The sequence below is a fragment of the Pseudophryne corroboree genome, chromosome 6, assembly GCF_028390025.1.
Source record: "Pseudophryne corroboree isolate aPseCor3 chromosome 6, aPseCor3.hap2, whole genome shotgun sequence".
In the NCBI taxonomy this organism is placed as follows: domain Eukaryota; kingdom Metazoa; phylum Chordata; class Amphibia; order Anura; family Myobatrachidae; genus Pseudophryne; species Pseudophryne corroboree.
Window position 1 is genome coordinate 51034306 of NC_086449.1, and position 26359 is coordinate 51060664.

At 45.7% G+C, this 26359-nt stretch overlaps 2 protein-coding genes across 2 annotated transcripts in view; both read right to left on the reverse strand.

Annotated features, from left to right (window-relative positions):
• LOC134936080 (zinc finger protein 268-like) overlaps positions 1-12058 on the reverse strand; it is a 206576-nt gene extending 194518 nt beyond the window's left edge. Inside the window, exon 1 of the mRNA XM_063930988.1 lies at positions 11998-12058. The gene's annotated coding sequence lies outside the window, so the exon portion shown is untranslated. The remainder of the gene's footprint in view (positions 1-11997) is intronic.
• Positions 1-12065, reverse strand: part of LOC134936076 (zinc finger protein 84-like) — a 38793-nt gene extending 26728 nt beyond the window's left edge. The window contains exon 1 of the mRNA XM_063930983.1: positions 11998-12065. The gene's annotated coding sequence lies outside the window, so the exon portion shown is untranslated. The remainder of the gene's footprint in view (positions 1-11997) is intronic.
• Between the last annotated feature and the right edge of the window lie 14294 nt (positions 12066-26359).

The window sequence follows — 26359 nt, forward strand, 5'->3', positions numbered from 1 at the left end:
AACTCAGAGACCACCGGCTTGGGGCGAAGCTGGAGAAGTGCGAATTTGAAGTTCAGCAAATCGCATTTCTAGGATATATTATCTCCCCAGAAGGTTTCCAAATGGAGGGTTCCAAGGTACAGGCAGTCCTGGATTGGGTGCAGCCCACTAGTTTGAAGGCGCTTCAGCGTTTCCTGCGCTTTGCAAATTTTTATAGACGATTTATCGCTGGATTTTCGTCTATAGTGGCGCCCTTGGTGGCACTCACTAAGAAAGGGGCGGATGTTGCTTACTGGTCTTGTGAGGCTAAAGCGGCTTTTGCCCGTCTCAAAAGGGCATTTGTATCGGCCAAGGTGCTGCGACACCCAGATCCAGAGCGTCCTTTGGTGGTGGAGGTGGATGCCTCTGAGATGGGTATTGGGGCAGTGCTCTCTCAGATGGGAGTGTCTGATAATCGCCTTCATCCCTGTGCTTACTTTTCCCGTAAATTTTCGCCTGCCGAGATGAATTATGACGTGGGTAACCGGGAATTGTTGGCTATTAAGGATGCACTCGAGGAGTGGAGACACTGGCTTGAGGGGGCTAAGTTTGTGGTCTCAATTCTCACCGACCATAAGAATCTGGCATATTTAGAGTCAGCGAAGCGTCTCAATGCTAGGCAGGCACAATGGGCTTTGTTTTTTGCTCGCTTTAATTTTTTGATAACATATCGCCCTGGGTCAAAAAACATCAAGGCTGATGCGCTCTCGCAGAGTTTTGCTCCAATCCAGGAGACCACCGAGGAGCCTTGCCCATTGTGTCCCCATCATGTATTAAAGTGGGCATTACCCAGGACCTCTTATCATTAGTCCTTAGAGCACAGGAGCAGGATCCTCCAGACCTTCCGGTAGGTCTTTTGTTTGTGCCTCCTAGGTTAAGACAGCGAGTGTTCCTGGAATTCCATGGCAAGAAGTCGGCAGGTCACCCGGGTATTGCCAGAACTCGGGAGTTTCTATCTAGGGCGTTGTGGTGGCCCTCGGTGGCTAAGGATGTGGATCAGTGGGTTCGGGCATGTGACATCTGTGCCCGAAATAAGACTCCTAGAGGGGTTCCTGTTGGCCCATTACATCCACTCTCTATCCCATCTAAGCCATGGACCCACATTTCAATGGATTTTGTGGTGGACTTACCCAAATCCTCGGGGATGACAGCCATCTGGGTTGTCGTTGACAGGTTTTCAAAGATGGCGCACTTCGTTCCACTGGTTGGGCTGCCGCTTGATGTGGTCTCTGACCGCGGATCCCAGTTTGTGGCCAAATTCTGGAGGGCATTTTGTTCCGATCTCCAGATTTCTGTCAGCTTGTCGTCAGGCTACCATCCGCAGTCTAATGGGCAGACTGAAAGGGTGAACCAGTCCTTGGAGCAGTTCCTCAGGTGTTATGTCTCCAAGTGTCAGACTGACTGGGTTGCTCATCTGTCCATGGCGGAGTTTGCCTATAACAACGCGCCTCACTCTGCTACAGGGATCTCTCCCTTCCTTTGTGTGTATGGGCATCATCCTAAGGCCAATTCTTTTGACCCCCTGGACTCCACGCCTGGTGGTTCCTCTGTGGTTTCGGTCCTTAGAGGTATTTGGAGGAAAGTGAAGAAAGCCCTTGTGTCTGTGTCATTAGTGACCAAAAGGGTTTTTGATAAGCGGAAAAGACCCTGCAGCTTCAAATTAGGAGACTTCGTCTGGTTGTCTACCAAGAATTTGAAGTTGAGACAGCCATCTCATAAGTTAGGCCCCCGGTTCATCGGCCCTTATAAGATCACCAGGGTTATCAATCCGGTGGCATTTCAGTTAGATCTGCCCCGTTCTTTGGGTATCAATAAAACATTTCATTGTTCCCTTTTAAAACGGGCGATTGGTAATCCTTCTTCCAGTGGAAGACCTTCCCCTCTTCTGATACGTGGCCAGAGGGAGTTTGTTGTTGAAAGGATTCTTGACTCCAAGATGGTTCGGGGTCAGCTGTCATTTTTGGTGCACTGGAAGGGGTATGGCCCGGAGGAGCGGTCGTGGGTGCGCAGTTGTGATCTTCATGCCCCCAGACTGATACGCTCTTTCTTCTCGCAGTTCCCCGATAAACCCGGTGGTAGGGGTCCTTTGACCCCTCGTCAGAGGGGGGGTACTGTTAGGGTCTCCTGCCCTGTGCTGCCACGTCGTCATGGCAACCGGGAGACAAGTGCTAGCGGAGTAACCTGAGCGCAGCTGATACTCCGGTTCGGGTCTTTTGCTGTGCAGTGGTTACAGGCTCTGTGCACGGCAGGGGATCCGGTGCTGGTTTTTGTGCTCACAGTCTGTGAGGTCTGAGTGGGGCGTGGACAGCACCTGCTATATAAGGCCTCTTCTCAGGTTAAGCAGATGCTGCTGAATCTTTGTTGGTTAGTCAGTTCCTGAAAGTTAGCCAGTACTGTGTAGCTTTGTATTTGTTGTTGCTTACTGCAAATAGGCCTGGGGATTTGGTACTACACTCTGCCAATCCAGACCTAGCAGTAAGACTGGAGTCAGTCGTTTAGCTTGCTGGGGTTCTTTTACTACTCTGTGAACTTAGCAAGTTTGCGGCTGTATTCTCAGACTTAACTGCATAAATCCTGTCTCACTGTGCAAGGTGTTCAGGTGTCAGTTTAGTGGCAGTAAGCTGAACCTGTGCACTGCAAGTGAGGATTAGGATTGTGGAGACTCTCCTTGTGTCTATCATTCCATCTCTGACCAAGGAGTTTACTGCCACACCCGTTGGTAACCCTTTAGGGTTTTGCTGTTGCCCTTAGCAACATCATTTTGGGTTCTCTACGTATTAAAACACAACATCTTGCTTTTTCTATCTGAGCATTACTAATACTGGGGAGACACCCAGTTTCTTAGCCTCTGGGCTTCTCTGTTCACTTTGTGTTTATTTTGTTACCCGATCACCTTCTGTGTACGTAATGTCATATTCCCTAGTCTGTCTGTGAGTTCATTTGTTTTGCATCCCTATCCGTTCAGACACCAGTACATTCCTGCAGGCACTGGTGTGCATAACAGTTCAAGCACAAGTACATTCCTGCAGGCACTGGTGTGCATAACAGTTCAAACACCAGTACATTCCTGCAGGCACTCATGTGCATAACAGCTTGTTCAGGGAATGTGAGAGAGAGAAGAGGAGAGAGAAGGGAGTCAAACAGGGAGGATAGGGATGAGGTGTCAATAGCCTCAATGTTACGCTTCGTGATGGTAGCCTTAGGAGGGAGAGATGGGGAAGCAGAGATAGATAAGTTGAAAGAGAGCAAGTGGTGGTCAGAGAGGGGAAAAGGGGAATTGGAGAAATCAGAAATATCACAGCGGTGAGTGAAAACCAGATCCAGTGAGCTCCCGTTCACATGGGAGGGTGAGGTGGTCCACTGGGAGAGACCAAGTGAAGAGGAGAGGTTAAGGAGTTTAGAGGCAGGTGATTTTGTGGGGTTATCGATAGGGATGTTGAAATCACCTAGAATAATGGAGGGAATGTCAGAAGAGAGGAAGTGAGGTAGCCAGAAAGCAAAGTTGTCGAGGAATTTGGAGGAAATGCCAGGTGGACGGTAAATTACAGCAACTCGAAGATTAGTAGGTTGGTAGAGGCGTATTGCATGGACCTCAAATGTAGAGAATGTAAGAGAAGGTTCTGGAGGTATAAGTTGGTATGTGTAGCTTGAGGGTAAAAGGATCCCAACACCACCCCCATGGCGACCCCCGGGTCGGGGTGTGTGTGAGAATGTGAGGCCCCCAGCAGAGAGAGCAGCAAGAGAAGTGGTGTCATGAGGAGTAATCCAGGTTTCTGTAATGGCCAGGAGGTGCAGGGAGTTGGAAATGAAAAGGTCACGAGTGGGGGTCGTTTGTTGCAAATAGATCTGGCATTCCAGAGTGCACAAGATAGGGGGTATGAGTTTGTGGGAGAGATGTGAATGAGATTATCAGGATTGCTGTAGCGTTGAGGTAGGAGTAATTTGGAAGGAGAGGATAAAGAGGGTGTGATGATGGTGCTGGGGCCTTGACTAGGAAGGGAGACTCCCTGCGTGAGACAGGGAGGGAGTGCAGTTTGATACTGGTGGAGGAGAGGTGAGGAGACAGGCAGAGGAGGGAGAGAGCAGGGTTGAGTGGTGGGGTATAATGGTGTGAAGGGGCAGAAGTGAATTGCAATAGGGAAACAGAAGAGGGGTAGGGAGGCAGACAGAGGAGAGGAGAGAGGATGAGATGTAGGAGACTGGGAGAGAGGGATAGAGGTGGTAACAGGGACAGAATAAAGGATTAGAAGGACAATGAGTAATGGGGGTTGCCAGCCTGGCCATAGTGTGGACGGTGTGTAAACTGGTAGTAAAATGAGAATAGGAGGAGGAGTGGTGGCTGTATGAGAGAGCAGTGAGGTTTGCAGAATGAAATATGATTTGCAAGTATTTAAAATGATGTTAATATCTACAGATTACCAGTAAATCAAATATTTGTTGATGTTAGTTGGAAAATTACACAGTGTTGGCAAACCACAAGTCAGTGTTACTTCATCAAATATGCTTCTCAATAAAACATTTGTTTTCCAGGTATTTGCAGGGTCAGAGTAAAAGTTGTATTGCAGTTTTTTTTGCAGAAAGTGAATGTACAGTTTCCGGGTAAGTGAGGTTTGGAGAATAATAGGTGTGTACATACATTTGTAGCTGCAGTCCAAGTTTTGGTGGATTGTGATGATGTATTTGATTTTGTTTGGAGTTTCCATGCAGTTTCCGTCCAGTTAAAGTCCAGTATAAGTCCCAGACGAATCCCTTAGAAATTTTCTCCCTTTGATATCTTTCACCACACAATGATTCAGCTACACTAATTCAGTTAAACTACACACTAATATAAAGCCCAAACATGTGTATGTAAGCACATTGATTGATTGGACCCTCCCCTACCCCATCACCCATTTGGAGCAATAAATCTTAAACAAACAAATGATGTGTAGGGATGAAACCATTACACATTCCCCAAATAACTACAAATAAAACTTGAATAAATCTGCTAATATTTAATACACTAGACATACCTATGGCTAGGCATTCATGATAATCCTATATGATAATTAGCAGACTCAGTACAGCTTGCTGGACTATATACCAATAACATCTCTCTCTATATATACTGTATATGTATAATGTGCAGTGTTATTATACAGCAGGGACTCTGTCCTAGGTTATACACATGATACACTAGGGACTATATACCAATAACATCTATCTCTATATACAGTATACTGTATATGTATAATGTGCAGTGTTATTATACAGCAGGGACTCTGTCCTAGGTTATATACATGATACACTAGGGACTATATACCAATAACATCTATCTCTATATATACTGTATATGTATAATGTGCAGTGTTATTATACAGCAGGGACGCTGTCCTAGGTTATACACATGATACACTAGGGACTATATACCAATAACATCTATCTCTATATATACTGTATATGTATAATGTGCAGTGTTATTATACAGCAGTGACACTGTCCTAGGTTATACACATGATACACTAGGGACTATATACCAATAACATCTATCTCTATATATACTGTATATGTATAATGTGCAGTCTTATTATACAGCAGAGACTCTGTCCTAGGTTATACACATGATGCACATGGGACTATATACCAATAACATCTATCTCTATATATACTGTATATGTATAATGTGCAGTGTTATTATACAGCAGGGTTACTGTCCTAGGTTATACACATGATCTACTAGGGACTATATACCAATAACACCTATCGCTATATATACTGTATACAGGGGCAGATCCAGAACAAAATGACAGGGGGGGCACCATGACAGGGGAAGGCGGGGGGGGGGGGGACTTTTGCGCTCGCTCCTGGGAAGGTGGGTGTGGTCTCATAACAAGGGTTGTGGCGTCACAGTGCCATACCAACGAGCCACATCTCATTTTTATGTGGGGACAGGTCTGGTAGGGGACAGAGTGAGTGCGTATATAGGGAGTATCACCTCATACAGGGCACCTCATACAGGGCACACAGTATATAGGAATAGTATGGACAGGTATACAGGGGGAGTCACCTCAGTACACATGGCACAGTTTATAGGATATAGGGGGTATGGCACATATGGGCAATGACACTATAGTAGGTATATAAGGGAGGGTCTTACCCTGGCATAGGAGTCGGTCATATCATCCTTATGGTCGTCATGACCATGGCCCGTTGCGGTGGACACGGGCGCCTTGGAGGCCAGAGTGGAGCTGGTGTGGAGATTCTGCATGAGGAGAGAGAGCAGGAACCGGGCGGCCCCGGAGAGCTGCAGCGCCCGCACACACAAGGGCATCGCAATGATCAGGCTGCCCTGACTGACAGCGACCGCAGCAGGTACAGGCAGCGGTGGGATGTAGCCATAGTAGTCCGGGCTGAGGAGAAGTAGAAGCAGTGCCCCCACATCCCGTCCGCCTCCACGCTCAGGGGCGGATTGGGATGGAAAACCAACCCAGGAAATTTATGAAAGCAGCCCTAATGTGGCGGGGCCTGTTAAGGGGTGGGGTCTGTCAAAGGGTGCGGAGTCTGTCAAAGGCGGGGCCTGATTCTGAGTTAAATGCAGTTGCAGCCAAAAAAAATTAAATTGACTACCACAGAAAAAAAAAAAAACACATTGCCCCACCACTGGAAAACACACACACACACACACACGCACACACAATTGGCCCTACAGGAACCCCCCCCCCCCAAACTGAACAACGCAGAAAAAAAAACACACTGGCTTTCACAAGAAAACAAAAACAAATTGACCACCGACATAGGATATAAAAAAAACACATTGGCCCCCAAATTAAAAAAACAAACATATTTGCACCCACATAAAACAAAACATATTGGCACCCACAGGGGAAAAAAAAACATATTGGCACACACAGAAAAAACCCACACACTGGCTACTACAGAAAACAATAAAACACATTGCAAAGTCAGACATACTCACGGGTGATCAGAGTCACCGCCGGCACTAATGCTTCCGGTCGCGATTCCAGTCTGCTTTACAGGCTGCTGGTGATCAAGGGATGTATTGCTCCAGGCAGGGCCGGTGCAAGGTTTCTCGGCGCCCTAGGCAAATCTTCAGCGCAGTCCCCCTCTCCCCCACCCTTCAATAGCCAGCCCCTCAGGTAGAAATGTGGGGAGGCGGCGTCTTATAAGTTCCAAATAACTGCCTGATAAATGTGAGTTTGTGCCGCGCAAAATAATATTTTCTTCACATAGAAGTTGACGGCATATAAGAGCATTATGGCCTATCCAGTCTGCTCCTATGGTTAGAGACTAGAGTATTCAGGATAGGTTAGGGGTTAGTTACTGGATTGGGTTAGGATATTAAGGTGAGGGTATTAGGGTTATTTTAGCAGTTTTAGCTTGGGTATTAGGGTTATTTTAGCAGTTTTAGCTTGGGTATTAGGGTTAGTATGGGGGATGGGTTTAGGGTATTAGGAATAGGATATTATTGTTGGTTTATCAGTTTGGGTTAAGGTACTAGGGTTAGGGGTTCTGATTAGGGAGACATTGATAGATACCGTATACTCCTGTACTAATTGGCGCCACTACATGCATTTAAAAAAACGCAGAAATAGCTTACAATGTTTTCAGATGATTTAATATTGTACCTTTAACATTGCATCTATTCCCCCAAGATGCAATATTAAAGCATCTGAAATGTTGAAAAGCTATCTCTGCGTATGTGTAGAATGTGTGGAATTGACAATTCCAGGGAGGGCACCCAGGTACATGCAAAAGTGGAGTGCTTGTCTTTTCTGCTCGCTTTATGGCCCTCATTCCGAGTTGTTCGCTCGGAGTTTTTCATCGCATCGCAGTGAGAATTCTCTTAGTGCGCATGCGCAATGTTCGCACTGCGACTGCGCCAAGTTATTTTGCTATGAAGAAAGTAAGTTTACTCACGGCTTTTTCATCGCTCCGACGTTCGCATTGTGATTGACAGGAAATGGGTGTTACTGGGCGGAAACACGGCGTTTTAAGGGCGTGTGACTCAAAACGCTACCGTTTCCGGAAAAAACGCAGGCGTGTCTGGAGAAACGGTGGGAGTGCTTGGCCGAACGCTGGGTGTGTTTATGACGTCAGCCGGGACCGAAAAGCACTGAACTGATCGCACAGGCAGAGTAAGTCTGGAGTTACTCAGAAACTGCTAACTCGTTTGTGATCGCAATAATGCGCATACTTCGGTCGCACATTTAAGAAGTTTAGATTCACTCCCAGTAGGCGGCGGCTTAGCGTGTGTAACTCTGCTAAAATCGCCTTGCGAGCGATCAACTCGGAATGAGGGCCTATATACATCACTCGGAGTCTAGCAGATCTGTGAAAGAAATCAGCATTTAATTATCAATGATTCGGGGACTGTATTCCCATCTTCAGGATACACTGCAAATGTTTATAATTAAACACTGATTACTGCACTGACTTGCAAGACTCCGAGTATATATATATATATATATATATATATATATATATATATATATACATATAATCCAAGGAAGGCAGCAACACTGCGGGATTTGTTGTGCTAATAAAATTGTATTAAAAGTTACACAAGCAATACAATTTTTTCATAACAACAAATCCCGAAGCGCCGCTGCCTTCCTTGGATTATATATACACAACTTTGTGGAGGGCACCTGGTAACATAATTTATTTGGGAGGACCAAATATACATTCTTGATGTATATAGATATACACAGTATATCCTTCCAAAGTAGCGGCACTCCAACCATATAATAAGGCTTTCTGGTATTCAGCTTATAGTCAATGTTTCAAGAACATGATGAAAATGCCAAAACATTAGTGCATTGAAACGTTGACTACAAGCTGACCACCAGAAAGTCTTGTTACAGTGTATGTATGCTTGGAGTGCTACTATTGGGAAAGTTACTGTGTAATGGAGGAGGGGGGGGAGAGAATACACAGACTGCACAAAGTCACACTACACAACACACATATGCTATACATACATACACACATATATATAGTGCACACTGTACCTGGGGAGACACTGCCAGCTAACTGGGACTTGTGAGGACATAAGAGAGCTGCTGCTGTTGCTGTGCATACACCGCAGCTACCACTCTCTGCTGGCTGGCTTGACTACCAAGAGTTTCCTGCAGAGGAAGCTGCGTTCGCGATCGCGTCTTTTCCCCAGTCTTCGGGTGACGGGTCAGGGGAAGGAAGCGGTGGGACGAGCGCCAAGGCAGAAGGGGGAGGCGGTACAGGACACAGACATGCGGCTCCACTACAGCCCCCACCCGGCAGATCCGACCCAGGGTGAGCATGGAGCAGGTGTCTCACATTCCTCCCGGTCAGCGCAACAAACATCATCCTGGCTGTCACTCACTATTTCATTCTGCTCAGCGTTGCCGCCCCTCAAGTGACGCCGCCCATAGGCAGCTGCCTAAAGCTGCCTAGTGGTGGCGCCGGCCCTGGCTCCAGGGTGCCCCGTGCTATAACACTGTTTGTCAGGCCCTGGATTCCTGGCTCCTCGGTGCGCTCGCTGCCCCTGGTTATTTGCCTTGAGGGCAGCAGCCAGCAGACCCTCTCTTCACTGCCGCGGCTCCGGCTTGGATGGGTTTCTGAGCATGCGCAGAAGCTCTTATAGCCGCAGCCGCGGATATAGGAGCCAGCCAAAGCGAAGGGGGAGTACGGCCACTGAAGTGAACAGGGAAGCCGGCCGACTGGTAGTATGTACCGGCATCCCAATCCGCCGCTGTGACCACGCTACTCCGCTACGGCCAGCCCTGCTTCCTGGTGACACGCTACATTCCTAATACAATAGCTGCATGGGCTGTGGGGATGGCAGGTTGCATGCGGTCCCCACAGCCCATGCAGCTACTGTATTATGAATATATCCTAAATGACAGGGGGGGCACGTGCCTGGGTGAGCCCCCCCCCCCCCCCCCCCCCTAAATCCGCCACTGACTGTATATGTATAATGTGCAGGGTTATTATACAGCAGGGACTCTGCCCTAGGTTATACACATGATACACTAGGGACTATATACCAATAACATCTATCTCTCTCTCTATATATATATATATATATATATATATATATATATATATATATATATATATATATATATATATATATATATATATATATATATATATAATGTGCAGTGTTATTATACAGCAGGGTTACTGTCCTAGGTTATACACATGATCTACTAGGGACTACATGCCAATAACATCTATCTCTATATATACTGTATATGTATAATGTGCAGTGTTATTATACAGCAGGGACTCTGTCCTAGGTTATACACATGATACGCTAGGGACTACATGCCAATAACATCTATCTCTATATATACTGTATATGTATGATGTGCAGTGTTATTATACAGCAGGGACTCTGCCCTAGGTTATAAACATGATACGCTGGGGACTGTATACCAATAACATCTCTCTCTATATATACTGTATATGTATACTGTGCAGTGTTATTATACAGCAGGGATACTCTCCTAGGTTATACACATGATAGGATACAGATATAGCTTTCTCTCCCTATATACACCTATACTACAGATGTAGCCACGCTCATCTATACCGTGATGCATTCACACATGCCCACGCATTGCCGCATAGTGTGACCGCGCCGCTGTGATACTGATTGCAGCGGGTGTTAGCTCCATAGGGTAACATGGTGTGTGCATGCGTACGCAGTGTGCTCACTTGTCACAACATCGCTGCCACGATACACAACGATGATCATGGCTACATCTGTATATATAATATACACAATATATATGCCAGTATATGATGCTACATGTATAAATATAATGAGCGCTGTGTATTACACCGCAGGGTCATCCCCATCCCCCATCCGCAGCTCGCCCACCTTCCATCCAAGGACCTTATTCAATAAGGATTGCAAAATGATCAAATCACAATCCGGCTTATTATGGAACGGCTGCGCATGAGCAGTGTTTGCATTGTGCACGTGCGAGTAATGGGATGCGGTCAAGATGCCGCCGGCCGGAATCCCAGCGGTCGAAATACCGACGCCGCAATCCCGACCGCCGCAATCCCGACATATTCTCCCACGACACCCATAGAGGGAGAATAGTGTGCCGAGCGTAGCGAGGCACCGTGCCCGCAGCGTGGCGAGCACGGGATTGTGTGGTCAGGATTCCGGCGTCGGTATTTCGACCGGCGGGATTTAGTACTGATCCCCGAGTAATAATAGCGACAGAAAATGCGTACACATCGTGATCACATGCAGACGCTGTTTGACTGACAGGAAGCCGGCGTTTCTGGGTGGAAACCTGCCATTTTCTGGGTGTGTGTGAGAAAACGCAGGCGTTCCAGGTGTTTTTAAGGAGGGCCTCTGACGTCAGCGATGACCACTTCCAGCCTCTTGTGTCACAAGAATTGTAGCCGACCTTACCTGGCGCAGATAGGAAAAATCTTCCATGTTCCGGTAATTGCGCATGGTTCTGCGATCAGCTGCATATTGCGATGCAGTCACAGTTTCTGCAATGGGCGTTATTTCTGAATTTCTGGGCGGCAACTATTTGATCGCAGAAACTGCTTTATATCAGAAATAGAAATCCTTACTGCATAAGGGGCTTAATTCAGACCTGATTGCAACAGCAAAATATTTCTGTAATGGGCAAAATCATCTGCAGTGCAGGTGGGGCAGATGAAACATGTGCAGAGAGAGTTAGATTTGGGTGGGGCGTGTTCAAACTGAAATCTAAATTCCAGTGTAAAAATAAAGCAGCCAGTGTTTACCCTGCACAGAAACAGTATAACCCATCCAAATCTAACTCTCTCTGCACATGTTACATCTGCACCACCTGCAGTGCACATGGTTTTGCCCATTAGAGAGAGATTTTGCTTTTGCGATCAGGTCTGAATTAGGGCCTAGGTCCCATGTGTGGGGAGTTGGTCACATATACCATATGGTGCCCACAGATGGCTCTCTCATACACCAGGCACATCGCTCACCTCACTGCCGGTCACCGTCACCTCCTCTCCCGCCTCCTCCACTGAAATGTGTTGTGTCCAATGTTGCCAACTCTAAAATAAAAAACAAGCAGCCGATGTGTGAAAAACAAGCCCAGCACCAGCGTCCTCACTCCTGCTCCTCTCTCCACACACACAGGAAACTTCTCCTCCCCCCTCCTTCCCCTAATCCATGTCCTCCACTCTGAGCTCACACAGAGCCTCTCTCTCACTCCCTGATTGTATTAACTCCTTCAGCTCCTGAAGTGGTGACAGCCCCATAGTAAAGCAGGACAATGCAAGGGTGTGGATCATAGGATCCACAGTGTCTAAGTCGACAATGTTTGGGTCAACCACTATAGGTCGATAGTCACTAGGTCGACAGTGTAACCCTCCCTTATAAGGTTACTAATTCTAATAATGTGCCTCCACCCAAGCTATTGCTCTAACAGGCTGCCTGACTTCTACCTGTACTTTGTATGTGGGTTTTGTTATCTATACATATATGTACATATAAATATATATATATATATATATATATATATATATAAATCATATATCACCCATATACCCGTTCTTCTTTCCAGCTCTTCTAATTAACCTCCAGCAACAACAGTTGGTATTATATTTGTAATATTATTTGACACACCTTATTCATATACTAATAAGTAATAACTAGGTTTATGCATACAACCATGTCCTAGCTACCCCACTCTCCTATACAAAACAATTGCATGCAATACACAATACAATATTTGGTGATAACCGCGCTGAATAAGTGACCCGGGGACTCTGAAAAAACCTGGGTTGCGCAAGTTGTGGCCCATAAAGATGATAAACAACAATGTTCTGTTATATTCCAAATATATGAGAGTGTGAAAGTTCCTTTACTGAGTCTGAGGCCACTTTAGAAATTCCTGCTTAGATGTGTAACTATGTAATTCTTTATCCTGGTTACCAGTGTAGCCCAAAATAAATGACATTTCTCTGTTCTGAATGTAAAGTTACATTACTCTGTATCCAGTAAGCTGAATGTAGAGAACTGATCTATGTCATGAAGTATAAAGACACAGTATATCTCCTCCGCTGGCTTAGTACAAAGAACTCTAGATCTCATAACATCCAGATGGGTAACGTGACAGTTTTTCTTCATACGGACTAATTTCTGTCTTGAATATTTTCTACATTAAATAATAGCATCAGTGTCTCTTTCTCTCTGAACAGATCTACTTGCAGTCTCTGAATAGCTTGTGTAGCTAGTGATTTATACTCTAATATTCTGTCTTATTCGACTGCATAGACAATTTCATCTCCCTTGTGTACATATACTAGTGATGAGCGCCGGAAATTTTTCGGGTTTTGTGTTTTGGTTTTGGGTTCGGTTCCGCGGCCGTGTTTTGGGTTCGAACGCGTTTTGGCAAAACCTCACCAAAATTTTTTTGTCAGATTCGGGTGTGTTTTGGATTCGGGTGTTTTTTTCAAAAAACCCTCAAAAACAGCTTAAATCATAGGATTTGGGGGTCATTTTGATCCCAAAGTATTATTAACCTCAATAACCATAATTTCCACTCATTTTCAGTCTATTCTGAACACCTCACACCTCACAATATTATTTTTAGTCCTAAAATTTGCACCGAGGTCGCTGGATGGCTAAGCTAAGCGGCCCAAGTGGCCGACACAAACACCTGGCCCATCTAGGAGTGGCACTGCAGTGTCACGCAGGCTGGCCCTTCAAAAAACGACTCCCCAAACAGCACATGACGCAAAGAAAAAAAGAGGCGCAATGAGGTAGCTGTGTGAGTAAGCTAAGCGACCCTAGTGGCCGACACAAACACCTGGCCCATCTAGGAATGGCACTGCAGTGTCACGCAGGCTGGCCCTTCAAAAAACTACTCCCCAAACAGCACATGACGCAAAGAAAAAAAGAGGCGCAATGAGGTAGCTGTGTGACTAAGATAAGCGACCCAAGTGGCCGACACAAACACCTGGCCCATCTAGGAGTGGCACTGCAGTGTCACGCAGACTGGCCCTTCAAAAAACTACTCCCCAAACAGCACATGACGCAAAGAAAAAAAGAGGCGCAATGAGGTAGCTGTGTGACTAAGATAAGCGACCCAAGTGGCCGGCGCAAACACCTGGCCCATCTAGGAGTGGCACTGCAGTGTCACGCAGGCTGGCCCTTCAAAAAACTACTCCCCAAACAGCACATGACGCAAAGAAAAAAAGAGGCGCAATGAGGTAGCTGTGTGACTAAGATAAGCGACCCAAGTGGCCGACACAAACACCTGGCCCATCTAGGAGTGGCACTGCAGTGTCACGCAGGCTGGCCCTTCAAAAAACTACTCCCCAAACAGCACATGACGCAAAGAAAAAAAGAGGCGCAATGAGGTAGCTGTGTGACTAAGATAAGCGACCCAAGTGGCCGACACAAACACCTGGCCCATCTAGGAGTGGCACTGCAGTGTCACGCAGGCTGGCCCTTCAAAAAACTACTCCCCAAACAGCACATGACGCAAAGAAAAAAAGAGGCGCAATGAGGTAGCTGTGTGACTAAGATAAGCGACCCAAGTGGCCGACACAAACACCTGGCCCATCTAGGAGTGGCACTGCAGTGTCACGCAGGCTGGCCCTTCAAAAACAAGGAAGAAATATTGTGGGCGCTCGGAGGGGATCGTAATACAACGGCTGCTGGTTTTGTAAATATTACATTTTGTTTATTGGTAAGAAAATTCTAACGAATAGACATTATAACATTATGGCTAGAGTGCCATTAGCAATTCATATACACAATTGAATAAAAAAAAAATATAAAAATCAAATTAAAACAATGATTAAAAATAATAATAATGACTGTGTCCTGGGCCTCAGAACTTTGTAAATGCTTAGGTACCAACTCTAGTTATGTTAGTTCTCTTGCATGCAAAAAGCCGGCTGTTGTGTAAATAAGAGTTAGTGCATATTTAGCTCATACTGCACTCTGCAGGAGAAAAGGCTAATTGATATTGAGTAAAGCCTGTTGATACTTCACCAAAAAAGAGCTGATAGGTGTAGTCTTCAGTAGTATAACTGAGTGCACAACGTGCCAATCCCACAACTGTCTCCTGTCCGTGAGGTTAATTTGATCCACTCACTGTTTAGATGGCGGGCCGCACAGCGGCGGTTCTCTTTAGCAGTGCCTGCAGTAGATGGTGTGGTGTGCAGTCAGTAGCACTGTGCCTGAGCAGGAGCGGAGACAGGGAATCGCACGTGCAGTTCTGCAAAAAAAAAAAACCTTTTTAATTTATTTGTGGATCTGAACAGATTCACAAGAAATCTCAGCAGAAAACGGTATTTTGCTTTTAAAAAACTAAAAAGTAAAAAGGACAATGAAAATGTGTTACCTATCATTTTGGATGAGTCAGATCAGGAAGCAATAGAAACTCTGGAAGACTTACTAGTGGAGAATTCCCATGAGGCCTTAACCCCTGTTAAGATTTATTCCATAGATGAACCCCAAAAAGACAAAGAGAGGAGACTTTTTAAAAAGAAGTCCGATTTCTATCCCCTTCAATATAGAGGTCCATCCATAGTGGGGTTTTACAACACCACTATGGAAGATTTCAGAAAATTGTGTCTTTATGCGGAGAAAAACCCTCTAAAAGATAATTTGAAGGCTGATGAGAGGAGGGCCCTGAAGGTTCTAATGTCAGACAGCAATGTAATTATCAATATGGCAGATAAGGGAGGTGGTGTGGTGTTGCAGGATACATCAGAATACATGAAGGAGGCCAATAGACAATTGACAAATACCTGTTTCTATGCGGTATTGCCCAACAATCCTACAGCACTCTTCCAAAAAGAACTCAGAGTGCTGTTGGATGAAGCTCTAGACGGGGGCGCAATATCCAAAGACACACACCAATTTCTTTTTCCACCTCACCCGATCACACCAGTATATTATCATTTGCCCAAAATTCACAAAACTCTCACTTCACCCCCCGGGCGTCCTATTATTTCTGGTATTGGGTCCATCACTTCCAATCTGTCACACTTTGTGGATGCCCACCTACAAGGTTATGTAACACAATTAAAATCCTATATTAAGGACACAACTCAATTTCTGAATATGCTCAAGAATATCAGATGGAAAAACACCTATCAATTCCTTACATGTGATGTAGAGTCTTTATACTCAAACATTCCACATGACAAAGGTATTAAAACAATTTCCAATATACTTGACAGAGACACAACAGTCTCTGAACACCTTAAAACCTTTTTGGTGGCATCCATAAAGTTCATACTAGAGCACAATTACTTCACGTTTGCACAACAATTTTTTCTACAATCACGGGGTACGGCCATGGGGACCAGGTTCGCCCCGAGTTACGCTAACCTATATATGGGTGCGCTCGAACAGGAGCTCATCTGGGGGGCGGACCTCGGGGCGCACCTGGTCCTCTATGGCCGTTACATAGATGATCTATTCTTTATTTGCGACGGGGACGACACAACCATCAGCACGTTCATCACGCACCTTTATAATAATAATTATGGACTAAAATTCACTCATACTTCTCACCCTCACTCTATTAATTTTTTGGATGTTGCGCTCCTGTCTATTGATGACTGCATACATACGGAGACCTACTTTAAAACTGTCGATACCAATGGCTTCCTCATGTACAGTAGTAGCCATCTTCAAGCGTGGCGTAACAACATACCTAAGAGTCAGTTCCTTAGGCTCAAAAGGAATTGCTCTAGAGAAACCAGATACAAAGAACAAGCACAAAAGCTGTACTTAGCCTTTCAAGAACAAGGCTATCCTGACTATATTTTGCGAGATGCCCTCCATGAAGTGGATTGTAGAAATAGAACCACTCTATTGGAGGAGAAAAAAGTCTCAAAATACACAAAAGAAACTAATACTGAAAGTTTGGGTACTTCTAGAGATAATTGTGTGTTTGTTACAGAATACAATACACACGCTACACAAATAAGAAAAATTATTCATAAAAATACTCAATTATTGAAAATTGACCCTTTATTAGAATCAGAAATAGGCAATCAAATTAAAGTAGTATATAAAAAATCTGATACACTCCAATCCAAACTAGCACCTAGCATGTTCAGGCCCAATAGGAATATAAATACAGGTAAAAAGACAACCAGTAATACTAGTAGATCTGCCAGTGAGCTGGGTACGAACGTTAACACCATGGGGGCCACCTCTTCGAATTGGCTAAGAACAAAACCAAATGGATTCTTCAAGTGTGCTTCTTCTAGATGCTTAACGTGTAAGAACATAAACCATAAAAATAAGTCATATAAATCTAGAACCACAGGTGAAGAATTCAGTATAACACAGTTTTTGAACTGTAACTCCACCTATGTCGTGTACTTGGTTGAGTGTGGCTGTGGCACCCAGTATGTGGGACGCACAATAAGGAAGCTTAAAGTGCGATTTCTGGAACACAGAAGAAATATACTAAAGAAGTGTCCCCTTCACAGTCTCTCTAGACACACAAGTCTGTGCGAACATGGTGCCATAGCCAACATTCGCATAACAGCTTTAGAACAAGTGAGAATCACAGACAGGGGTGGAGATCGGTTCACATTGCTGTGTAGAAGAGAGGCCTTCTGGATCTTTCGTCTGAGGACCCTGGAACCATTAGGCCTCAACGAAAATATTGAATTGAACAATATATAGTGTGTCGTGTAACACTACACTGCCCCCTTTATAGTTACGTTGGCCATTTCTGACTTTCCCTATGTGCTCTCTCTCATCCTCTCTCCCCATATATACATATATACTATACCTTCTCCATTTCTCCTTCCACCAATTGTGAAGACACCATTGAGGGAAAGGAGATAATTGTGAGTATTATAAGCATTTAATCATTCATTATGTTACATATCCATCTACTCTCTTTTCCAGGGACTGTATAAGTAATTTACCTTCATTAGTATGAGAATAGCCGATTACTTTACATACCAACCTAGGACTAATCACCCTAGAGTGTTGACTTTTATACACTGGTAGGTTATCCTTTACATAGAGTCATCTAGTGAAACGCCTTCTCCTATTTATATTTATATATTTTTTATAATTTTTATTTATTTTTAATTTTATTATTATTTTCATTTTCATCTATTTATTTTTGACTCTGTTTGTCTAATCAACTAAAAGTAGTTGACTCAACTATATGGTATTAAAGGGTTACTCCTTATATATAGGCACACACATATATAGGTAAACCATCTTTTATGGATAAGTTCCACAGTCAAAGATTCCCCCTTCTCCTTATTCACTTAAATGTCGAAATATCATTGATGACATACTCATATAATAACAGTTGTCTAAAGTTGAATGAAATTAGGACTTTAAGTAGTCCAAGTCTATTCAAATCTGTTCTATATATATTTATCTCTGAGTCCCCTACTAGTGATATATACATCTGCTCCTATTTTTATCCCTATCCCTATAATGGATTGTATTACAGTCATTGAAATTACGCATCCAGAATAGGTATTGAATTATGTATTATTAATTGACATCTCATTGTGGTCTAATGGGTATTTACTAATTATGTATGTATTTCAAACTGCCTCTTAATGGATTAATTAAATAAAAACATATAGTGGCAATAGGATAAATGTATGCTGCTATACTGCTGGTTCCCCTTTGGAATAATAGTACATGAGAAGGGTTAAATGTAATCCGTTTTCTTTGGTAACCAATAAGGAGTTACAAGCTGGTATAAATAGAGACTGTAACCACCTCCAGGCATACCTCTGATGAAACCGCCCACTTTGGAGGCGGAGAAACGCGTCAGGTGACCTGTTACGACTGTGGAACGCAGGTGGACCGCAACCGGAAGCCCCGAACCCGGAAGCCGCGGATCGCGGCATCACAGCGTCCCCTGCTACCCAGAACTGCACGTGCGATTCCCTGTCTCCGCTCCTGCTCAGGCACAGTGCTAATGACTGCACACCACACCATCTACTGCAGGCACTGCTAAAGAGAACCGCCGCTGTGCGGCCCGCCATCTAAACAGTGAGTGGATCAAATTAACCTCACGGACAGGAGACAGTTGTGGGATTGGCACGTTGTGCACTCAGTTATACTACTGAAGACTACACCTATCAGCTCTTTTTTGGTGAAGTATCAACAGGCTTTACTCAATATCAATTAGCCTTTTCTCCTGCAGAGTGCAGTATGAGCTAAATATGCACTAACTCTTATTTACACAACAGCCGGCTTTTTGCATGCAAGAGAACTAACATAACTAGAGTTGGTACCTAAGCATTTACAAAGTTCTGAGGCCCAGGACACAGTCATTATTATTATTTTTAATCATTGTTTTAATTTGATTTTTATATTTTTTTTTTTATTCAATTGTGTATATGAATTGCTAATGGCACTCTAGCCATAATGTTATAATGTCTATTCGTTAGAATTTTCTTACCAATAAACAAAATTTAATATTTACAAAACCAGCAGCCGTTGTATTACGATCCCCTCCGAGCGCCCACAATATTTCTTCCTTGTTTCTGTTTAGTACGGTGGATACCCAGGTCCACCATTGTGGGCAGCCAGAAGGGTGATACGTTTCTTTTTAATATAAAAATATATATATATATAAAATTGAAGTATCAATATTATCTTACTTTTTAAGAAAAATCTTACTAATCAGCGCCCACTTTTGTCCTTGGCCCTTCAAAAAACGACTCCCCAAACAGCACATGACGCAAAGAAAAAAAGAGGCGCAATGAGGTAGCTGTGTGAGTAAGCTAAGCGACCCTAGTGGCCGACACAAACACCTGGCCCATCTAGGAGTGGCACTGCAGTGTCACGCAGGCTGGCCCTTCAAAAAACTACTCCCCAAACAGCACATGACGCAAAGAAAAAAAGAGGCGCAATGAGGTAGCTGTGTGAGTAAGCTAAGCGACCCAAGTGGCCGACACAAACACCTGGCCCATCTAGGAGTGGCACTGCAGTGTCACGCAGGATGGCCCTTCAAAAAACTACTCCCCAAACAGCACATGATGCAAAGAAAAATTAAAGAAAAAAGAGGTGCAAGATGGAATTGTCCTTGGGCCCTCCCACCCACCCATATGTTGTATAAACAGGACATGCACACTTTAAGCAACCCATCATTTCAGTGACAGGGTCTGCCACACGACTGTGACTGAAATGACGGGTTGGTTTGGACCCCCACCAAAAAAGAAGCAATTAATCTCTCCTTGCACAAACTGGCTCTACAGAGGCAAGATGTCCACCTCATCATCATCCTCCGATATATCACCGTGTACATCCCCCTCCTCACAGATTATCAATTCGTCCCCACTGGAATCCACCATCTCAGCTCCCTGTGTACTTTGTGGAGGCAATTTCTGCTGGTCAATGTCTCCATGGAGGAATTGATTATAATTAATTTTAATGAACATCATCTTCTCCACATTTTCTGGATGTAACCTCGTACGCCGATTGCTGACAAGGTGAGCGGCGGCGCTAAACACTCTTTCGGAGTACACACTTGTGGGAGGGCAACTTAGGTAGAATAAAGCCAGTTTGTGCAAGGGCCTCCAAATTGCCTCTTTTTCCTGCCAGTATAAGTACGGACTGTCTGACGTGCCTACTTGGATGCGGTCACTCATATAATCCTCCACCATTCTTTCAATGGGGAGAGAATCATATGCAGTGACAGCAGACGACATGTCCGTAATCGTTGTCAGGTCCTTCAGTCCGGACCAGATGTCAGCATCAGCAGTCGCTCCAGACTGCCCTGCATCACCGCCAGCGGGTGGGCTCGGAATTCTGAACCTTTTCCTCGCACCCCCAGTTGCGGGAGAATGTGAAGGAGGAGATGTTGACAGGTCGCGTTCCGCTTGACTTGACAATTTTCTCACCAGCAGTTCTTTGAACCCCAGCAGACTTGTGTCTGCCGGAAAGAGAGATCCAAGGTAGGTTTTAAATCTAGGATCGAGCACGGTGGCCAAAATGTAGTGCTCTGATTTCAACAGATTGACCACCCGTGAATCCTTGTTAAGCGAATTAAGGGCTCCATCCACAAGTCCCACATGCCTAGCGGAATCGCTCTGTCTTAGCTCCTCCTTCAATGTCTCCAGCTTCTTCTGCAAAAGCCTGATGAGGGGAATGACCTGACTCAGGCTGGCAGTGTCTGAACTGACTTCACGTGTGGCAAGTTCAAAGGGCAGCAGAACCTTGCACAACGTTGAAATCATTCTCCACTGCGCTTGAGACAGGTGCATTCCACCTCCTATATCGTGCTCAATTGTATAGGCTTGAATGGCCTTTTGCTGCTCCTCCAACCTCTGAAGCATATAGAGGGTTGAATTCCACCTCGTACCCACTTCTGCTTCAGATGATGGCAGGGCAGGTTCAGGCGTTTTTGGTGGTGCTCCAGTCTTCTGTACGTGGTGCCTGTACGCTGAAAGTGTCCCGCAATTCTTCTGGCCACCGACAGCATCTCTTGCACGCCCCTGTCGTTTTTAAATAATTCTGCACCACCAAATTCAAGGTATGTGCAAAACATGGGACGTGCTGTAATTTGCCCAGATTTAATGCACACACAATATTGCTGGCATTGTCCGATGCCACAAATCCACAGGAGAGTCCAATTGGGGTAAGCCATTCCGCGATGATCTTCCTCAGTTGCCGTAAGAGGTTTTCAGCTGTGTGCGTATTCTGGAAAGCGGTGATACAAAGCGTAGCCTGCCTAGGAAAGAGTTGGCGTTTGCGAGATGCTGCTACTGGTGCCGCCGCTGCTGTTCTTGCGGCGGGAGTCCATACATCTACCCAGTGGGCTGTCACAGTCATATAGTCCTGAGCCTGCCCTGCTCCACTTGTCCACATGTCCGTGGTTAAGTGGACATTGGGTACAACTGCATTTTTTAGGACACTGGTGAGTCTTTTTCTGTGTTATGATTCCAGTACTCCTGACCGGAGGAGATCTTGTGACAATGACCAGAGTACTGGAAGGGAATGCTGGTTCCGGGAGCAGGAAAGACTAGTTGCCCCTGGCGCCCTAACTCTATTGTCTCACCCGTGCTATCGGAAATCCCTTGCGAGACTATGGTTTCTTGAGCCCCTGGCAGCCACGTTTGAAAGGCGGATTATGTCTGCCCAACTCCGGTGCCCCCCGGTCTTAGTGAGAGACAAAGGGAAATCCGAGGCAGGATGATGACAAGAGGACCTCTGACTAACAACAGGCCAAGGGCAACAAGCTAACTAACAAAATCTAAAATATGTGCGGAAAAACCGCCAGTGAAAAGGACAACCAAAATCCACTTGTCCAATACTCCTACCCAGCACCGCCGGATACCAGAGTGGATCTGTGGAAGCGGAATCCTCCGCAGAATGCTCCGAAACACAAATAATAAATAATAAATAATAAAGCGGCCAAGCCGCTACACACGGCAACGCCGTGACTCACGAACACCACTGGATGTTTAATACGGTGATCAGTCAGGACTCCAGGAACAAGATGATGACTTCCGACTGCAGGACAACTGAGGACTGGAACGACCGGATGCAGCAAGACTGGAAACACTCTCAGCAAACAGAGACCGCATGCAGGAAGCTATTACCGGCGTCTGTGTGAGGCACTGAAAGAGCATATAAACTGGAGCCCTCCAATCAGCTGCTGACAGGGCTGATTGCATAAATGCCGTGCAGCTGCCTTGCTGCACGGCCAGGAAACAGGTGCAATACTAATTTAAATGGACCCAGCAACGGGGAACGCGGTCCGCCAGTGGCGTCCCCGTTGCTAGGGTCCGTGCGGCTCAGTGCACCCGGCATCTAGCGTTGCCAGGTTGCCGGCGGCTGTACGCGTACGGCGTCCCTGGTTGCTAGGCGCCGGGCCGCACCGACGAGCGGGCCCCGGCGCCTAACAGTACCCCCCCTTGAGGAGGGGTCAAGGAACCCCTAAAGCCAGGCTTCCGAGGAAATTCCCGAAAAAATGCCCTCTTGAGCCTCGGGGCATGAAGATCCTTATCCAGGACCCAAGACCTTTCCTTCGGACCATAGCCTCTCCAGTGCACCAGAAAATAAAGCCGACCCCGGGACCACTTGGAATCGAGAACCTTCTCCACCAGGAACTCCTGTTGTCCCTGTACATCCACTGGAGATTTTCCCTGAGAGATCTTCCGAGGAAATCTACTGGAAGAAATGTATGGTTTCAACAGGGAGCAATGAAACGTATTTCCGATCCGGAGAGCTCTTGGTAAACGTAACCAGAAAGCAACTGGGTTGATTTTTTTTATAATATGAAATGGTCCAATAAATTTGGGTCCCAATCTAGCTGAGGATTGTCGAAGTCTAATGTTACGAGTCGACAACCATACCCTATCTCCCACCTTAAAAGTGCAAGGCCGTCGGAGCCTGTCAGAAAAAAATTTCTCTCGAAAGGCCGCTTTTCTGAGAGCAAGGTGCACTTTTCTCCAAATGGCTCTGAGATGGGAGGTTAAGGTTAGCGAGGAAACTGAGGAATGTTGAAAAAAAGAATTCGCTCTGGGGTGAAAACCAAAAACTGAAAAGAATGGAGACACATTAGTGGAGGAATGACAAGAATTATTGTAAGCAAACTCTGCCAAAGGAAGAAACTCGGACCAATCATTCTGGAGTTTGGCTGAGTACAAACGCAAATACTGTTTCAATGATTGGTTAACTCGCTCGGTTTGCCCGTTGGATTGGGGGTGGTAACCGGATGTTAATGACAATTTCATCTTTAATGAAGCACAAAAAGACTTCCAGAATTGTGCAATGAATTGTGGACCCCGATCAGAAACAATATCAGTGGGCAACCCATGAAGTCTGAAAACATGGCGGAGAAACAAAACTGCCAATCCCTAGGCAGATGGCAGTCGGGGAAGAGCAATGAAATGAGCCATCTTGCTAAAACGGTCCACTACCACCCATATGACTCGGAATCCGGCTGACAGAGGGAGGTCTACCACAAAATCCATTGAAATATGAGACCATGGCCTGAGAGGAACATTTAAGGGCATAAGTTGCCCGATAGGCAAGGAACGGGGAACCTTATGCTGTGCACAGACCTGACAAGAAAAAACAAACTCCTTAATGTCTTTAGAAAGACCAGGCCACCATACTGAGCGGGAGACTAATTCCAAAGTCTTAGAGATCCCCGAATGCCCGGCAACTTTGCTATCATGAAACTCAGTCAAAACAGTAGCTCTCAAAAACTCAGGGACGTAAAGACGACCAGCAGGAGTATTTCCAGGAGCTTGATGTTGAAGCTGTTTTAACTGGGTAAATAAATCTTATGTGAGGCCTGCCCAAATGACTGAAGATGTGTTAGGCGCCGGGGTCCACTCGTCGGTGCGGCCCGGCGCCTAGCAACCAGGGACGCCGTGCGCGTACAGCCGCCTGCTCCCTGGCAACGCTAGACGCCGGGCGCACAGAGCCGCATGGACCCTAGCAACGGGGACGCCACTGGCGGACCGCGTTCCCCGTTGCTGGGTCCATTTAAATTAGTAGAGCACCTGTTTCCTGGCCGTGCAGCAAGGCAGCTGCACGGCATTCATGCAATCAGGACTGACAGCAGTTGATTTGAGGGCTTCGGTTTATATGCTCTTGCAGTGCCTCACACAGACGCCGGTAATAGCTTCCGGCATGCTGTATCTGTTTGCTGAGAGTGTGTCCAGTCCTGCTGTATCCGGTCGTTCCTGTCCTCAGTTGTCCTGCACTCGGAAGTCGTCATCTGTTCCTAGAGTCCTGACTGAGCACCGTTAAACATCCAGTGGTGTTCGTGAGTCGCGGCGTAGCCGTGTGTTGCTGCTTGGCCGCTTTATTACTTATTATTTATTATTTGTGTTTCGGAGCTTTTGCGGAGGATTCCGCTCCCACAGATCCACTCTGGTATCCAGCGGTGCTGGGTAGGAGTAACGGACTAGTGGATTTTGGTTGTCCTTTTATCTGGCGGTTTTTCCGCGCATACTTCAGGTTTGGTTAGTTAGCTTGTTGCCCTTGGCCTGTTGTAGTCAGAGGTCCTCTTGTCATCATCCTGCCTCGGATTTCCCTTTGTCTCTCACTAAGACCGGGGGGCACCGGAGTTGGGCAGACATAATCCGCCTTTCAAACGTGGCTGCCAGGGGCTCAAGAAACCATAGTCTCGCAAGGGATTTCCGATAGCAAGGGTGAGACAATAGAGTTAGGGCGCCAGGGGCAACTAGGCTTTCCTGCTGCCGTAACCAACATTCCCTTCCAGTACTCTGGCCATTGTCGTAAGATCTCCTCCGGTCAGAAGTACTGGAATCATAACATTATTACCGGCCCAAACCAAAACTTAAAATTAAACAGAGTTTGATTTTTTCCTTATTCCGTTTTGTAAGAGTTATCGGCCTCATGAATCCCACAGGTTTAGGGCCAAATCCTGGTCAGCTCCTAGTCAGCCAGATTCAAGAACTTACTCAGATGGTTCAGGATCTTTCCCTGCGGGTGAAGTCGCAGGAAGATCTTTTACGAACTTCCCCGAGGGTAGTCCCTGAACCAAAAATGCACTTGCCTGATCGTTTTTCTGGTGATAGGAAGGAATTTTTTAATTTTAAAGAATCCTGTAAACTTTATTTTCATTTAAGACCGATCTCCTCAGGTTCTGAATCTCAGCGGGTTGGAATCATTATTTCTTTGCTCCAGGGGGATCCTCAGACCTGGGCATTTGGTTTAAAAGCAGAGGATCCGGCATTGTTGTCAGTCAACGCTTTTTTGGGGTCTTTAGGGCTTTTGTATGATGACCCTGATAGAGAGGCATCCGCTGAGAGTCAGTTACGCGCTCTCAGACAGCGTAGAAATCCTGCAGAGGTTTATTGTACAGAGTTTTGCCGTTGGTCGAACAACTGTGGCTGGAATGATCCAGCCCTGCGCAGTCAGTTTCGCCTCGGCTTATCTGAGTCTATAAAAGACAGTCTCCTTCAGTATCCCGCTCCTGAGACTCTCGATAAACTCATGGAGCTTTCTATTAAGATTGATTGACGTCTCAGAGAGCGGAGGGCTGAAAAAGGAGCACCAGTCAGGACTACTCCATGTGTATTTTCCATTCCTGAGGACGTAGAGGAGCCCATGCAGTTGGGTCTCTCCCGACTGTCTCCAGAAGAAAGAGCCAGAAGGCAAAACTCTGGTCTTTGTTTGTACTTTGGGGGTAAGGGACATTTTGCCCGTAATTGTCCGAACAAGTCGGGAAACGCCTCGACCAAGTGAATTGTGAGGGGGTTCACTTTGGTCTGCAGCTTATCTCCTCGAATAACTCCCTCTTAGTCCCAGCTAAAGTTTCTTTTGGCAGCCTCAGTTCTTCGGTGTCGGCTTTTGTCGACAGTGGAGCTGCAGGGAACTTTATGGACTTAA